Below are 17,847 nucleotides of genomic sequence, written 5' to 3' on the forward strand. Positions count from 1 at the left end.
TGAGGGATTTCACATGTCACATGATCAGTACCTGAAGGGAGATCTCTCCCTCACCATCACTGATGCCGATTACACTAAGAGGACCTGGTACATCTGTGAGTGTGATGGTGTAGGGATCTGTGATGTGAGTCTACGGATAGAGGCTAAGTGTCGTCCTTTATTTTCCCTACTAAACATTTGCAATTGGAGAATAAAAATAAGGTGATTCCATTTGGTGGTAATCTGTGCGTGCGTGTGTGCGTGTGTCTGTGTGTGTGTGTGTGTGTGTCCTTGCAGCTCCTGAGGTTTTCATGCAGTTTACCTCTGGAGAATCTCTTATCCTGGATGTGCCCATATCGGAGCCAGTGGAGATGTTTATTAACAGGACTAGTGATGACAGTCCAAACGTTGTCAGATTATGTGAGGTCATAGGTCATGAAATTCAGTGTGTCTCTGAGCAGAGAATGAGCAGAGAATGTCAATCAGTTCCAGTCTGCAGTTGAAGGAGCTGAAAGCGTCTGATAGTGGCGTTTACATCATATGGGACATCAGGAATAAGGAGACTGTATTCACCTTTAGAGTCACCGTAGAAGGTAAGACTTTAACTTGCCTGAGCACAGTCATGTTCAGGATACTCTCAGGTAACCTAATGTGTAAATCAAATAGCAAGATTTCTTTTTTTTTTATGTTTCTATCTGTGTGATTTCTGGTTGCTTATAAGTCTGACTGTGCCTTCAGCAAAAGGTGAGTATAATCTGCTGTTTTATATTTTCATTATATACTTCACAATATACTTCAGTATGAAGACAATCAAAATATAGTTAAACTCACAGTTTTGAATAATAAACTCATTTACTGACCAGTAATATGAACGGTTCCTTAATAAACTTAATAAACAGAAAATACATCACCTGTGTGTGGTCCATCTACACTGATTGTACATTGTCCATAGAACATCTCCTACATGAAGCGGTTCTAGTGGAGGGGAACCCTGCACATCAGAGTAGACTCTTCCTCCTCCTCCTCTTCCTCTTATTAGTTACATAATAATATATACATTTCTCAGATTCAAGGATGCTTTACAGACATATCAGCTTTTACAAACACTCACACTGTAACGTTGGATGTTATATGTGAGTAGCAATTGGCGCGGAGCAGGACACACAGACCCCCTCATCTGTGAAAGACGTTTATTAATATAAAACGTGGACAATAGTGGCACTCACATATAACATACGACCCCTTGAAGACAGTGTGTGTATATACTGTAATGACTCTTCCTGTGACAGGCTGTAATGGAGGATAAATGTAGTCCTTCATAGTGAACAGGAGAGCTCACACTCTCAGGCAGCTGCTGGCCATGGGGTCTCATACTAGAACTGGAACTGGAAATGTACTACAGCCATTGATCTCACTATAGCATTAATCCCACTATAGCATTAACCCCTATGTAATCCCACCTACTTCCAAATACATCGATTCAATTTAGCATTAATGTCACTTTATGTGCTAAAATAATCAATCCACTCTTTTATCACTAAATCAAACAGTATTTACATATTTCCATTTCAACATTACTTTCTTAAAATGATCAAAAGTGCCTTTGTAACATCCATTGATGGGAACATCACACCTTGGTCTATGAAAAAGAAAAACCTTTTTTATGGAGTATAAATACATTTAGAAAAGGTGTGATTATCTCTCAGGTTTCAACTTGGACACACACACATGCACATGCACTGTAAGTCTTGCTTTTTTGGGAGGATTGATACCATCACCTGTGAGCTGTGTTACAGCAGGGTGTTTATTAAAAAACAGAACAAAACCCCAACTTTTTGGGTCATGTGACCAGCCAGAAACTCATTATGATGAACTTCCAATCACTGAATGTTTTACCATTGTTGTCTTACCTTTGTTTCCAAATACAGTATATTGTAAATAAGATCTGGCAAAGCTACTGAGATCACTGGTAAAATATTTACAAGTAGGTGTATTTTTGCACTGAAAATTCATTAGATTCCATTTATATGCACTGATGGAAGACTGTAAGCTTTTCTTCTTATTCTAGAGACAGTTGATTACCTGCATTGCCAAGTGAGAATTAATTAATCGTTTGTATGCTTGAAATTTAATAAATGCATTTATTCTTTTCTCCCTGTTGTTAAGTGTATTTAGGCTGTGCCAGAGGACTGTCCATTATAATTAATAAGTGTATAGTTACTGAAACATTTCTTTTATATTTTATATTCAGTGTGGAATAGTGGCACCCAGTCAGAGATGAGAGAATTGTTGGTAAAATGTTCTATATATTCTCTTCACATGTTCACTGTAGATGGCCTTCTTATCCCATGATATTTAACAACCTGTTGGTACAATCAAAGTCCTGTTGTATTATTTTACTTCCTTTGTCACATTGTTTAATGTTGTTGAGGTCATTCTCAGTGAAGGTCCTGATGAAATGTGCTGCGTCTGTGGCTTTAGTTCTGCTTTCTAGATGACAATGTCTCCAATTATATTTCATATGTATGTTGCACATCTTGGTTTGTTTTGACCCCTATGACCCCTATGTGTACAGTTCTTAGCCACAGTAAGAGAGCTTTTTAAATATTTTTATGTCGTACCATAACCCAAAGTCTGCCCTGCTATTGGGGGTATGTGTGGCTGCCTGATCTGCAAGGCAGAGGCCATTAAACCAGTTGTATTGTATATGGTTTGTTTGCACCTGGAGGTAGCTTGCATAACTGGACACTGCAGGGCACTAATAACCCATTGTAGGTGGTTACTGTGGCTTTGGAGAATAAAGGAAACTGAAGAAAAGCCAACCACCATGTCTCTTGAAGTGTTGTGTCTACTTACTCTGACGTAGTACTTTAGTGTGGCATTACTGGCTATAGATGCAACAATATTCACAGTCATTACATAAATAATTACGTGTAGAAACCTATAATAATTACGTTGACCAATTACATAAACGAAGACACTACATAGACCAATTATTGTATTAATATGTTTAACACTAAGAACTCTGCATTTATGTATAAACAGAAGATTGTTAAAAAGTTGACTATATAAGGCTGTAATTTTCAAACAAGCACATCTATGTAATGTTCGTATGTTTGATATGAAATAATGAACATGCATTTCCTGGCAGTTAAATTTACCGCCTTCCTCGTCCTGCCTCCCGCTAATCAAAGTGAAGGTACCTGCTTGTTTTGGACTGTGCATGTGCAGAACACCACACTATATTACACTACCTTTGTACAGCGTTACCTCACTTAAAGTTTATAATTTTACGGCACTGACCACATCTGCAGGTTAAACCAATTGCAGATATAGAATACTCACTGCATTAATGGGTTAATGGATCTGACATAGACCTATGAACATACAGACACAAAAGCAAATTATTTAAAGATAAAATGTCTCAAAAATTATTCTTTTATCTTGCAAACAAAGTCTCGACTAAGGAACAATATTCCTCTCGAATTTAAATGCAGTGTCTCTCGTTGCAAAACAAAATGAATAGGACAAAACAGCTCATTAAAATGGCCTAAATTTAGCTGCTAAATGGCCAGTTGTCAGGGGACTAATTAGTGTGCCTACCAAGTTCTTGGCGAACGATACGCTAGCAGATACCTGCACCCCCCTTGATACCCACAGTTTTATATTTCATTAGGCATCGTTAGTTAGCCAGCTAGCTAAACTTAACCAAATAAGACTGTAGCTGAATAAAGCAGTTCGGACCAAACACACACACATTTATCAGGCTAACTAATAGTTAGCTAGGAGATTTCTGTCATGTTCACACCGTTAAATAACTAGCTAGGTAGCTAATAAAAATGACATAATTACACCATGATAGATCCAGATTATAATTACAAAGAACCGAGTAGTTACAACACTATTTCGTGACAACTAGCTAGCTACAATATTTGCTATTTGTGCTAAAATGTGTTCGTTATGCAAGTTAAAATATACAGCTAGCCAGGTAATTTAGCTAGCTAGCTAACTAGCTTAGCTACCTTTCTTGAGGTACCTTAGCTAACTAGCTGTCTAGGTTAGCTGGCTAGGCTAGCTAAGATTCCAGTTATAATAGACGGAACATTTCGCTATTTATATCTAATAATACATTTCCTCATTTTTAGTTCCTCATTCCTCAAAACATTTTTGTTTTGTCAAATTACAACCTTTATCTTTGTGTTATATGTTGTACGAACGTTGAATGATAATTATGGGAAATGAGCTGCCGTTTCGCCGCAAGTCAATAGAAATCGGTTAAGCTTTCTCGTACTTAGATGCACAAATTTCATCTTGTTAAAGCGTTTAACATAATTAACATGATTGGGTTTTCATTTAAACAACACAGACCATCTTTTCTCCTTCACTCCCTCTGCCAGAACTATAGGGACAGCTAATCAAACCCTCACCCACAACTACCACACAGCCAGTTACCACTCAACCCTAATTATCCCCACAGCTAAACAGTCCTGGAGCTCTTGTATGTATTCATTGTTAACTACTGTATCTATTCCTTGTGTCTCTAGTTTTATCGCTGGTTATTGTTCACTCATCCTGTGTTCATTGCACTAAGCCTGCCTTTATATTAAGCCCCTGTCGTGTTCGCTGTTCGTGTAGCATGTGTTCTTTATTCCACATTTTCGCCATGTAACCTGTTCCCAGTTGTGTTTCTATCGGTGTATTTGTTCTTTGTTATTGTGCTTTCGTTTTCTGGCTCTGTCCGTCTCTACATGTTGACCCCCATTCTACTGACCCTGATTTTGTTCCAGTATGTTCCAGAATACTTGCGTCCTCTCATTGGTCTGTTCCAATTTGCTTCTCGAATTTTCATTGGCTCTCCCGTTGCCATCCCGTTGCTGTCCTGTTGCCTTGTTTCACTTCTGCTTTACAGCGTGCGGTAAGTGAAGCCGAGCGCGCTTTTTATATTTTCCCTTCGATTCTTTTTTGCTAAGTGTTGGGCTCAATTTCTTTTTGTGGCTTTAATTCCGGTACGTCAAGACCTTACTGGAAAAGTGAGATTTAATGGGCGAAGTTAGCGGCCAGAACCGCTCGAGCTAGCTAGCTGCTCGTTAACCTGTCTGTCGCTCATTTCTGTGTGAAATACAGGGTGTCTGACTATCTGGCTACATTACATGATTAAAATGACCTAAATGATTGATTAAATTCACCCAGCGCACCTGAAGTGGTGCTTCACATCTCGAGATGGACTGTGTTGCTGTATTGTGTGTTTTCCAAGTGTCGCTGCTTTTGTGGAGAGGCGTGCGTGCGTGAGTGAGTGTCTGACTGAGTCACCGAGTGCCTTTGAATGTGACTCCTTTCTGATGGCTGAAATTATTCCTTGGGTTCGTATGCAGGCAAAGTAAACATCAGATATGTTCACATTTATAGTTATGAGAAAATATGACTCAGTGAATTAACACTTTCCAGATTAAGCAAACTGTCAACACACAAATTGAGATTAATTCTGATTCACATTGTCATGATGGGATTCTTGATGTAAACATAAATGTAAACAGTTCACTTAAAAAGAAATCCTCTGAAATATTTGGTGTTCTGGTACAGGTGCAAACACCACAACCTTGGTGTTCTGGCAGCACACAGTTGCAATACACTGAAAGAACTCCATAGTATCCTTGACCATTAATGCGCAGCATTGTTCTTCAGCACCTGCAGGTGTATAAATAGGGAGACACGGTGATGAGGAGTAGGTGTCTCCAATCAGTTTTCAGGTGATTGAGAACGGGGTAGACAAACGGTATGGCCCCCGTCTGATGTGGGCATGTCCCTCTCGGTGGTGGACCGGCCACCATGACAGCATGCATACATTTTAAAGATATTGGAAAAGAAGGCACATTTATGACACATAGATATTGGAAAGATATTGGAAAAGATGACACATTTATCCAAGGTAAGTTAAAATTATGACTGAATACAATCTGAGCAAGTGAAGGTTAAGGGCCTTGCACAGGGGCCCAACAGTGGCAAATGTTTAGTATTGGGGCTTGAACTGGCATTTTTCTGACTGTAAGTTGAGTACCTTAACCACAGAGCTACTACTCATTTTTACCTGGTTTATGTTTTTCATGTGTACAAACAAAACTCTGTATTGTCTTTCCATTCATATAAGCAGTGTACTGTCTACATTTCTTTTTTGTAATTAACAGTCACTTAGGATCATTACACCAGCTTTGTCCAAATAGTGTTTAATGACTATTCCATTCACAAACAGATGTTCCTGCACATATCTTGAAAGACAGAGGTCCCATGAAAAATAGTATGGGTACATTTATTTTTAAAATCATTAGAAATTATTCGATACAATTGATATTCGATTGATAAAGTAATCCAAAGTTGAAGTAACTGGCAGAATACTCAATTACTAAAATAACCTATAGCTACAGATTAATTGATTCTTTTACATATTGCTATCTATGGTTTATCAGCCACAAGAAAACTATTTCATTTTTTATAACATGTTTGTCAGATAAATTTAAGGTTCATAGCAGTGCAGCCAATGACTGACAGTTTTTGGGTTTCCCTGTCCCAGTACACCTGATCCAAGTCATCAGCTCATCATCAAGTCTTCCATCAGCTGGATCAGGTGTGAAACTGTGCAGGGCAGTCTGTCTCCAGAACCACCAGATGTAGCAACCAGCAGATGTAAATTACTTTCATATGTAGGCGACTTTCATACTTCTCACGTGTGTTAGTGTTCCTAGAAATATCTAAATGAATGCTGGGAATTAGGGAATTTAACTGGGTGATACAACATAATGGCAGGACGTTGATGTTTTGGATCCTGGATTAATCCTCCTCTGGCAAATGAAGACTACTGTGCTGCTGAGGTGTACTGGGGTTTAGTTCTTTTTTTTACTGTGGGTTAGTGGTTTAGTCCCGTTTCTAATGTGGGTTAGTGGTTTGGTCCTGTTTCTATTGTGGGTTAGTGGTTTAGTCCTGTTTCTACTACAGGACTAAAGACTAAAGGCTAAAGGCAGACTATTGAAACACAGGGCTATAGGCCTGAGATAAAATGTGAAAACTCCTTTTTTACAGGGTATGACATAATGTTTACTCCAACAAGGCATTGTGCACATGAATAAAATAACCTGTTATTTCCACTAGTCATTACACAAAGGAGATTGAAAGTGGATTACTGTTATCTTCTGAACCCCAGTTCTGAGTACCCACTGCCCTGCAACCAGCCTTGTACCTGACAAACATGGTAATAAACCTGAACTAGTTTTTCTAGTAGCTGATACTGTACATGGCAATATGCAGAATCAATTAGTCTACAGGTCTGTAATGCACCTATAAACCAGGAATACCTACTAAAGTAGACAGTGACAGTAGGTGCAAAACAGTAGGTGCAAAAGTAGCCGTGTAAAACACAAAGACATTTATTGAAAGACACAACAAAAACAATGTAGCGCTTAAACTAACTTGGTCAAACACCGGCAACATCCACATTTAAACAAGAGACTTATATACACTCACAATAATGACACAAAGTGAGGAACAGATGTGATACACGGGGAGGGCGTGGCCATACAAACGAGCACGCACGCACACACACGTCTGAGACATTTGGGAGGAGGGGCCGTACCGTGACACCAAGAAAATGTTTCCACCTCAACTAAGCTTTAATTCCCCATATAAACGTCATTGTATTTGGCGCATGTTGTTTCCATGAACTTTGAGTTATGACACTTATACCGATACATTTAACCTGTCAATAAATAAACTTTTAAAAAATAAATAAATAAATTATAGATCTAATCTGTCAATAACCACCAACATCCCACCATTGCTCTGGTAATCTGCCTCTTTGTTTGATCTATTTGTCCTTCGGTTTTAAGTAACAAGCTGCAACTTTGGATCAAAGCACAAACTTTTGAAACTATCAAAATATTCTGAATAACTACAGGCCTTCATTTGATCACAGTATCATAAACGTTTTCGCATCTAATAACACATTAGACAGTTGCTATGTTCGTCTGCCTTACCGTCACAATGAATCTGTTCGTAGGTCAGACTTTCTGACCCTGATCACTTCTGCCTGAAATCCTGCTTCAACTATTCATAATCCAAGACATCAAAATGTTTCCATTCAAACCCAACAAAAGCGCTCGTCGCTATGATACTGCACATATTTAACAGGCATAAGAAGCACCGCTTCAGATCATGTTGGTATAACATTAAATTTACCGCCTTCCTCATCCTGCCTCCCGCTAATCAAAGTGAAAGTACCTGCTTGTTTTGGACTGTGCATGTGCAGAACACCACACTATATTACACTACCTTTGTACAGCGGTACCTCACTTGAAGTTTAGAATTTTATGGCACTGACCACATCTGCAGAATACGCGGTTAAACCAATTGCGGATATAGAATACTCACTGCATTAATGGGTTGACTGCCAGGAAATGCATGTTCATTATTTCATATCAAACATACGAACATTACATAGATGTGCTTGTTTGAAAATTACAGCCTTATATAGTCAATGGAAAAACTTTTTAACAATCTTCTGTTTATACATAAATGCAGAGTTCTTAGTGTTAAACATATTAATACAACAATTGGTCTATGTAGTGTCTTCGTTTATGTAATTGGTCAACGTAATTATTATAGGTTTCTACACGTAATTATTTATGTAATGACTGTGAATATTGTTGCAGCTATAGCCAGTAATGCCACACTAAAGTACTACGTCAGAGTAAGACACAACACTTCAAGAGACATGGTGGTTGGCTTTTCTTCAGTTTCCTTTATTCTCCAAAGCCACAGTAACCACCTACAATGGGTTATTAGTGCCCTGCAGTGTCCAGTTATGCAAGCTACCTCCAGGTGCAAACAAACCATATACAATACAACTGGTTTAATGGCCTCTGCCTTGCAGATCAGGCAGCCACACATACCCCCAATAGCAGGGCAGACTTTGGGTTATGGTACGACATAAAAATATTTAAAAAGCTCTCTTACTGTGGCTAAGAACTGTACACATAGGGGTCATAGGGGTCAAAACAAACCAAGATGTGCAACATACATATGAAATATAATTGGAGACATTGTCATCTAGAAAGCAGAACTAAAGCCACAGACGCAGCACATTTCATCAGGACCTTCACTGAGAATGACCTCAACAACATTAAACAATGTGACAAAGGAAGTAAAATAATACAACAGGACTTTGATTGTACCAACAGGTTGTTAAATATCATGGGATGAGAAGGCCATCTACAGTGAACATGTGAAGAGAATATATAGAACATTTTACCAACAATTCTCTCATCTCTGACTGGGTGCCACTATTCCACACTGAATATAAAATATAAAAGAAATGTTTCAGTAACTATACACTTATTAATTATAATGGACAGTCCTCTGGCACAGCCTAAATACACTTAACAACAGGGAGAAAAGAATAAATGCATTTATTAAATTTCAAGCATACAAACGATTAATTAATTCTCACTTGGCAATGCAGGTAATCAACTGTCTCTAGAATAAGAAGAAAAGCTTACAGTCTTCCATCAGTGCATATAAATGGAATCTAATGAATTTTCAGTGCAAAAATACACCTACTTGTAAATATTTTACCAGTGATCTCAGTAGCTTTGCCAGATCTTATTTACAATATACTGTATTTGGAAACAAAGGTAAGACAACAATGGTAAAACATTCAGTGATTGGAAGTTCATCATAATGAGTTTCTGGCTGGTCACATGACCCAAAAAGTTGGGGTTTTGTTCTGTTTTTTAATAAACACCCTGCTGTAACACAGCTCACAGGTGATGGTATCAATCCTCCTAAAAAAGCAAGACTTACAGTGTGTGTGCATGTGTGTGTGTGTGTGTGTGTGTGTGTGTGTGTGTCCAAGTTGAAACCTGAGAGATAATCACACCTTTTCTAAATGTATTTATACTCCATAAAAAAGGTTTTTCTTTTTCATAGACCAAGGTGTGATGTTCCCATCAATGCATGTTACAAAGGCACTTTTGATCATTTTAAGAAAGTAATGTTGAAATGGAAATATGTAAATACTGTTTGAATTAGTGATAAAAGAGTGGATTGATTATTTTAGCACATAAAGTGACATTAATGCTAAATTGAATCGATGTATTTGGAAGTAGGTGGGATTACATAGGGGTTAATGCTATAGTGGGATTAATGCTATAGTGAGATCAATGGCTGTAGTACATTTCCAGTTCCAGTTCTAGTATGAGACCCCATGGCCAGCAGCTGCCTGAGAGTGTGAGCTCTCCTGTTCACTATGAAGAACTACATTTATCCTCCATTACAGCCTGTCACAGGAAGAGTCATTACAGTATATACACACACTGTCTTCAAGGGGTCGTATGTTATATGTGAGTGCCACTATTGTCCACGTTTTATATTAATAAACGTCTTTCACAGATGAGGGGGTCTGTGTGTCCTGCTCCGCGCCAATTGCTACTCACATATAACATCCAACGTTACAGTGTGAGTGTTTGTAAAAGCTGATATGTCTGTAAAGCATCCTTGAATCTGAGAAATGTATATATTATTATGTAACTAATAAGAGGAAGAGGAGGAGGAGGAAGAGTCTACTCTGATGTGCAGGGTTCCCCTCCACTAGAACCGCTTCATGTAGGAGATGTTCTATGGACAATGTACAATCAGTGTGGATGGACCACACACAGGTGATGTATTTTCTGTTTATTAAGTTTATTAAGGAACCGTTCATATTACTGGTCAGTAAATGAGTTTATTATTCAAAACTGTGAGTTTAACTATATTTTGATTGTCTTCATACTGAAGTATATTGTGAAGTATATAATGAAAATATAAAACAGCAGATTATACTCACCTTTTGCTGAAGGCACAGTCAGACTTATAAGCAACCAGAAATCACACAGATAGAAACATAAAAAAAAAGAAATCTTGCTATTTGATTTACACATTAGGTTACCTGAGAGTATCCTGAACATGACTGTGCTCAGGCAAGTTAAAGTCTTACCTTCTACGGTGACTCTAAAGGTGAATACAGTCTCCTTATTCCTGATGTCCCATATGATGTAAACGCCACTATCAGACGCTTTCAGCTCCTTCAACTGCAGACTGGAACTGATTGACATTCTCTGCTCATTCTCTGCTCAGAGACACACTGAATTTCATGACCTATGACCTCACATAATCTGACAACGTTTGGACTGTCATCACTAGTCCTGTTAATAAACATCTCCACTGGCTCCGATATGGGCACATCCAGGATAAGAGATTCTCCAGAGGTAAACTGCATGAAAACCTCAGGAGCTGCAAGGACACACACACACACACACACAGACACACGCACAGATTACCACCAAATGGAATCAACTTATTTTTATTTTCCAATTGCAAATGTTTAGTAGGGAAAATAAAGGAGGACACTTACCCTCTATCCGTAGACTCACATCACAGATCCCTACACCATCACACTTACAGATGTACCAGGTCCTCTTAGTGTAATCGGCATCAGTGATGGTGAGGGAGAGATCTCCCTTCAGTTACTGATCATGGGACATGTGAAATCCCTCCTCTGACTGGCAGGATGTCTGGTCACACTGAACCAGAATGTCATGTGGTTTACAGGACACAGTCCATGTGACCAGACCCGAACATGTCTGAATGCAGGGGAGAGTAGCATTGTCATGAAGATTCACCTTTAGTGAGCTGAGAGATGATGCAGAATGAAGAACTGGAGAAGAGGAGAAGACGGCGGATGGAAAAATCTGTGTTACACAGCACACACTCAACACATTCAACAGCATACATTCAACACATTCAACAGCACACATTCAACACATTCAACAGCACACACTCAACTTTCTTCAGCTGCTAGATCTGAACCAGTCTTAACTTTTTCATCAAATTAACACTACCTGTTAAAACATTTTATACATTTAATCTCACTACAGTGTAAGTGAGAAAAGATCATGATTTATGAGACAAGATCACTGCACAAGAACCAGTTCATACTTTCTGGCTGCATAAGTCATTGCTATACCAAAACACCTACTATGAAATACTGAACCAAATTCCCAACTAACAACCTAAGTCACTAACATCTTTGTGTTAGTCAGTAACACCAAAACATATCTTATGAATGAACATGTACATGATTGAAAAAACTGCAGATACAGAGACAGAGAGAGAGTGTAGAATACAAGGAGAAACTGTGTCCCTCTTCAACTTTATATTTGATTTGCCTATGAAAAGATAGATAGAAAGATAGAAAATTTAATAGATAGAAATTTAAACTTTGAATTATCGGTTACAATCTGCAACCCTGGTAACTTATGCAGTGGTGCCATCAGACAATATTTAGTGGGGGACAGATGGGACCAGTGAACATGTTGTGGTGGTACACTAAACTGTGTTACAGCAGAGGGTTAGGGTTGTGGTGGTACACTAAACTGTGTTACAGCAGAGGGTTAGGGTTGTGGTAGTACACTAAACTGTGTTACAGCAGAGGGTTAGGGTTGTGGTAGTACACTAAACTGTGTTACAGCAGAGGGTTAGGGTTGTGGTGGTACACTAAACTGTGTTACAGCAGAGGGTTAGGGTTGTGGTAGTACACTAAACTGTGTTACAGCAGAGGGTTAGGGTTGTGGTGGTACACTAAAAAGGCCTCACAGCACAGAGTAGTTTCAGGCTATGCAGGTTAATACAAAGATACAAATCAATATTATAATAGTGTATAATAAACTGAACACAATTTAATTCCTTATCAGATTATGATATTCTCATGAGATCAGCCAAGGGATCATCAATAAACCTATGAAATTCCAATTTGAATTAATTATCACCAATAAATCAAGGGTGTAGGTTAATTAAACATAAATATTAATAATTAGCTGAGAACAAAAGGTTTTATTTATGTCCAGCACAAATTACAAAAATATATTCCATTCAGATCAATCTGCTGTAATTTGTTCATCTTAATGTTACTAACAGAGGCAGAGATTGAAATGTCAGTATACGAGTGCAAGCAAAAAAGCCCAGATACAGGCTAGACACAGCATAACGCCCAGATACAGGCTACAGACACAGCATAACGCCCAGATACAGGCTACAGACACAGCATAACACCCAGATACAGGCTACAGACAATGCTTAAAGTAGCCAAACACAGAAATGTAACATGTGACCCCAGTAAATACTGCATAAAGATACACTAACCAAATGCACAGAACTGTACATGTAAGCCCAGTAAATACTACAAACACTACAATAACCAAATAGAGGGAACTGTATGGGTATCCCCAGTAAATACTGCATAAAGTCTAAATTAGACAAATACAAAACTGTAAATGTAGCATCAGTAAAAAAAAAAAAAAGTAAAATAAAAATAATAAATTACACTAAGCGTCTAAGAAATTGTGCTTTAAAAAGCAGTGTGGGTATATGAATGTTATTGTGTTTCTAGCTTTTCGTGACTTTTACTTAAACATACATGCATCTAATACGAATTTAATAACAAGCTGCTGGAACCGATTCATTTAACACACATGTGCTGAACGGCAAGTTTAAAAATATTCCTTCTTATTCAACTACGATGAGATTTTCCAATACAATAAAGCAAAACAATGGATTCCTTTCACCAGTTTATCATGCATTCCTTTATTCCAACACTACACATGAATTTGTTTAATCCCCCAAAATACAAGCAAATACTAGTATTGTAATACTGTATTAAAATGTTAAACTTCATGATTAATAATGATTAATCATAGTCTATTATTGTGATTAACTGGAATAATTTTTAATCGATTGAAACCACTTATTATATATACAGATTATGTTTGGTTAGTGATTTTCTAAAGATTTTCAGTGCTGGTTCAGAATCCCCACAGTCCTGATATTTGTTATAGTTAATCAGTTAAAAACCTTGAGTTGTGTGCAACATGTGTAATACATGTGGATGAAAAAGCTTTTGTATATCTATTAAAGTTCCCTCAGCACACAGATACTGAAATGGCCGTATATGTGCACATTGTTTTGTAGTGTATCTTTGTCCTTAATCATCAGTTGTTCACTACATTTACAGTACACTATAGGTGGTGGTACCTTTGTCCTTAATCAGTGTACATCAGTTGTTTGTCTACTGTATTTTGGTGCACTACAGGTGGTTGCTTCAAAACACCTGACACTGATCTCCATGGTGACACCTACTAACCACGTTTACTAACATTTTGATAATGCTGTTCTGTGAAACTACAAAGTCTAAACTACATTGCCTAGATATTGTTCTGGTGGGTTATGCCAAGTTATCAATACATATGATCAATAAATATTTCAGAAAAATCACCATATAATAATAAAAGAAACAAAATATTTCACATTTTCAGAGACAGCAAGTTGGTACTGTAATTAACGATGTGTTTCAATACATTTTCTGTTGTGTTCTGTAAGTTTTATGTTTAATATGTGACATTTAGAAAGATAAAAAAAAGGCCAGTATGTTTACTGGAATAAATAACAACATGGATTCTGTGGGTTCACATGTACTCTGTAGCGTTGTGTGGGTTCACATGTACTCTGTAGGATTGTTTGGGTTCACATGTACTCTGTAGGGCTGTTTCAGTTCACATGTACTCTGTAGGGTTGTTTGGGTTCACATGTACTGTGTAGGGCTGTTTCAGTTCACATGTACTCTGTAGGGTTGTGTGGGTTCACGTGTACTCTGTAGTCTATGAAGTGGAGACCTATTTAATGAACTTTCTGTGTGGAACTGTCACGGTAGGCCGGTCCCCTACCGGGAAGGACACGCCCACTCCAGACCAGAACCGTACCACTTACCTGCCCCGCTTGCAATCAGGAGACACCTGCTCCTCATCACAACCTAACACTATTTATATTCCTACAGGTTCGGAGGGACAGCGCTGTGCATTAGCGGACAGGGTCACAAGTGTTGGTGCAACACTACTCCGACTCAGGAGATTTAACTGAACCCATTTATTGCTTCCTTAGAATTCAATGGAAAATAAAGAACATATCTGTTCGACTTCGCCTCTCGCTTCCTCTGTGCCGCCTACATCACAGGAACATGTTTAATATATGGCAGAATGAAATGTTGTGAATGTAGATAATTATGATTATGGATAATGAAGATAAATAAAGTAAAATAAAGGAACAATGTCTCACATTTATTATAAGATTATATTTTAAAATGTTAGTTGTTCTGTTGTTTTGGGGCTTCTTCTTTTCCCAAATTAACTCTTCAGTCTGATTGGTGATTTACTTTAACAGGAAACGGCCCTTCCATCAATTTAGACTAACTGATTGGTTGGTTACTACAGCCAGTGGCAGAGTCAAGGCCATGCCTAGAGATGCTTGACCAGTGTGGCCACCATATTAAACAGAATCCAGTGCTTGACCAGTGTGGCCACCATATTAAACAGAATCCAGTGTTTGACCAGTGTGGCCACCATATTAAACAGAATCTAGTGTTTGACCAGTGTGGCCACCATATTAAACAGAATCCAGTGTTTGACCAGTGTGGCCACCATATTAAACAGAATCCAGTGTTTAACCAGTGTGGGCCACCATATTAAACAGAATCCAGTGTTTGAACAGAGTCGCCACCGGATTAAACAGAATCCAGTGTTTGAACAGAGGAATGATTGAATGATTGAACACTTGAATGATTTAATGTATCTTGACTGAAATGTTGAAATGATGATGAGCAGTCTCGCACACAGAAACACATAAAACAGAAAGCAAAACACAAACAGCGATACTACATATAAAAGAAATGTTGCAAACACTAAGTAGGACACTAAACACTACAGAAGTGGCTGGTAACAGCATATGTCAGGTTAAACACTGACAAGGGCTGACTATTACACAAGGACTTACATATACACGTTAATGATGACTAACAAGGGACAGGTGTTGATGATTAACACGCAACTAACGAGGGAGGGGCATGATTCACCCACAAACACACATACGTACACACACACACACACACACACACACAAACACACACGGATATGGGGAGGAGTAAGAATAGTAAACAGATACTTCTTGTCTCTTACCGTATATATTTAGTAAAGATACTTCATGTCTCTTACCGTATATATTTAACATCTCACAAAGCCACTCTGCCGATTGTGGATAATTTTGACTTCGCCAAAAAGTTCCCTTTAGCAGATGTTTTAATTGCAAATATCTCCAAATTTGTGATCTGGGCAAGTTAAATACCTGCACCATCTGGTTGAAAGATTTTAATGAGTTTTGATCCAAAATGTTTTTTATACCCTTCATAAATCATAAATATCTTCTATCTATATATATTTAATATAACACAGTCAACCCACTCCTTTCACATAATGGGGGATTTTGCAATACATAACTTTGGATTTAGTGAAATGTTAGAGGATTCAAATAGGGATTACATTTAAACATATGGCTTTATTCCACATCTTTATTCCATACGTTTAGCAAATTTGAAACCACAGGGTTTGAACTACTGCACCATGATAATTTTACTGAGACACAGTGTAAAAGTGGCAGTGGGGCTGATGGTGAATTCCGTACCATGGGGGAGACCTTTCAGAGTGGAGTGACCAATGAGCCAAACGTCTAAGGCTAAAGTGTAATAATAAAATAAACTTTTAGGTAGCCCTAGACCACCACTCACAACAGCTTGCTGTAATTTTCAAATAAATCTCACACAGAGCATCGAACTGTTTAAAATATATCAGCAGGACCTCCAGAGGAAGTGACTGTAGTAGATCATTAATTTTGGGTACACAGTTCATGTTAAGAATATTAACCTTCCCTCAAAAAAGGATTCAATAATTATAAGAAGCGTGGGTACTGAATTAACTGGAAGGTGAGAGTGGGGATCCCTGACAAGTTCCTCAGGAGAGCTTAAAGTAAACTGAAATATATCCATTAGAGTTTAGATCAATACTTAAGAGCAAAATTACATTTTTATCCAGTTGGTCCTCTAACATAAATCCACTGTTCAAATATGTTTTTCTTTTAGTGTGCTGTTTTTACTTGCTAACACTTGTTAAGAAATAACATCTATTTCACATGAATCATTTCCATAAAGGCTCCCCCAAATTATCAAACATTTTAAATGCCTCAAACATTATTAAAAGTATTCAAGTTTCAAGTTTCAAGTTTGGTTTATTTGTCACATACATAGTCATACACAGTACAACACGCAGTGAAATGGTGGAGAGTGCTCTGTCCAAACTGAGGAAGAGAACCAGGGGTGCATAGAGAAAAAATATATATACAGATAAATATATATTCTATGTATGTACAAAAATATATTAACAATGTATGTACAATATATGTATATTATGATTATATACACAATGTACAATGTATATGGTTGAGTATATATGTACACAATCTACAGAATGTACAGATCCATTGTATAGTACCATATCTACAGTTGTTGTAACAGGTTAATTGAGTATAAATCTAAATCTATATATACAGATGTACAGATATACAGTCATGTTACGTGGTGGTGGTGGTGGTCCCCACAGTTTATCAGTTTCCCTGATTCAGGGCCCGAATGGCCTGTGGGAAGAAGCTCCTCTTCAGCCTCTCTGTCTTGGCCTTCAGGGAGCGGAAGCGCCTCCCTGACCTCAACAGAGAGAAGAGTCTAAGTATTCATTTTGTGTCTGTTGTTACAGCAATAAATTGTGTTCAAACTGGAACTTGTAACATTTACTTCAAAATATCAAAAATATCAATCAGACTAATCGACAGTTTCAGGATAAACAGAGCATAGATGCATTTAATATATTGTATTTTGGTAACAATGCATCAGGCATCAAAATACAGTAATACATTTAA

At 37.8% G+C, this 17,847-nt stretch overlaps 1 protein-coding gene across 1 annotated transcript in view; it reads left to right on the plus strand.

The window, feature by feature from the left end:
* Positions 1 to 17,847, plus strand: part of LOC145651825 (uncharacterized) — a 64,592-nt gene that overhangs the window by 19,071 nt on the left and 27,674 nt on the right. The gene's annotated exons all lie outside the window — the stretch shown is intronic.

This window comes from Electrophorus electricus, chromosome 1 (genome assembly GCF_041902795.1).
Source record: "Electrophorus electricus isolate QZ-2024a chromosome 1, ASM4190279v1, whole genome shotgun sequence".
Taxonomy (NCBI): domain Eukaryota; kingdom Metazoa; phylum Chordata; class Actinopteri; order Gymnotiformes; family Gymnotidae; genus Electrophorus; species Electrophorus electricus.